General features: G+C 38.0%; 1 pseudogene across 1 annotated transcript; it reads right to left on the reverse strand.

Moving 5' to 3' along the window:
• Positions 1–1,036: 1,036 nt before the first annotated feature.
• On the reverse strand, positions 1,037–1,191 carry SARC_16063 (hypothetical protein; annotated as a pseudogene; the record flags this gene model as incomplete). The annotated part of the gene is made up of 1 exon: positions 1,037–1,191.
• Between the last annotated feature and the right edge of the window lie 274 nt (positions 1,192–1,465).

Genomic DNA, 1,465 nt, shown 5'->3' on the forward strand with positions numbered 1-1,465 from the left:
TTTGATTGGTGTGATCTGTGTACTTCCCTACATACATCAGAGATAAACTGCATGTTCCAGATAACACTATATATACTCAAACATTCACTCAAGATTTGAGACACATTCACTACAAGATGGGTGCAAATGCGATAATTTTCATTACGAATGGATTTAGTCAGTATATGATTTGTGAAAGAATGTATATATACCTATATATATATATCTCTCTCTCTCTCTTTTCCCTCTTATATGTGTTTATTTAACTCGTGCTCCTTCGTGCCACTTGTATTAAACGACCTGTTGGATGTTAATGCATTCGAATACGCAAGTTCCTTTCATTTAAGTCTATTTCCAATAACAAAGATCACTCTACATGTCTATGCCTGTCCTTGTCAGGTGTTATAACTATTACTGTGTTAGTGAAGGAGACTTAGGTACTCGGTTTTCGTTAGACACACACAAATAAACCAAAACTAAATTTTGCACAAACACACTCAGCACCTCACTCTTGGTACGCGTATGATATTTGTTATTTACTTATTGTTAGAGTGCAATGTAATAGACTTTAAATAAAGTATAAATGTATGCGTTTATTTCTGATCTCACCTTCGGTTTTATACCTAACGTGTTTATGCTAATGTTCAGCCGCTTGGGCTGGCCAGGGTAAAAACTCATATGGTCAGTATGAGAAACCGATGCTTCTCTGCAACTAAATCTCACGCTGATCACATGATGCCTTTCCGCATAGGTTGTGACTCACATAGAACCGCAACTATTATTAGAATGTTGCGGTTGACAGGCTTAATCCACTCTCGGGAATCGGTTGAGAAACTTAATCTGCTCTCGGAAGTCGGTTAAGTAATAACTCAACTCTTGGGAGTAATTTAAGCAACTTGATTAGCTCTCGGGAGTGAGCTAACTCTGATGACTTAGCTCTCGGGAGTGAGCTAACTCTGATGATTTAGCTCTCGGGAGTGAGCTAACTCTGATTACTCCTATAAATCAAAGATGGCTTCTTGCTGTAAAATCTGGCCTGAGACCTGTAGTCTCTCACTTATCTCCTCGGGACTCATCATATTTGTATGTTGGCGACATATCTGGGATAAGTCTTAGCGTCCACGAAGTGTTAGCTGGCTGTTCCGACTCACCATCCTCCCCATGAATGTGATTATTAAACGTCAATTGTCTACGTTGTCTTTCCCTGAACATTCTGGCTGAAATTATATATATATATATTTATATATATATATATAGTATTTGATTTTATTTAGTTTTTTTATTGAACTTCTCCAACTTACAATTTCAATTCTCTCGTATGGACGTCTGAGTACTATTTGATGAGCCTCTTCATCGATATGTGGGGAGGTGTATTATATTCTAAGGTGGCATAGGGCATGCGTGTGTATTAAGATGGATTGACATCCTATGCTGGAATTCGGAACAGTAGACTGAGTGGAGTTGCGAAAGCACAAGAAAACCTAAT

Source organism: Sphaeroforma arctica (assembly GCF_001186125.1).
Source record: "Sphaeroforma arctica JP610 unplaced genomic scaffold supercont1.7280, whole genome shotgun sequence".
In the NCBI taxonomy this organism is placed as follows: Eukaryota; class Ichthyosporea; order Ichthyophonida; genus Sphaeroforma; species Sphaeroforma arctica.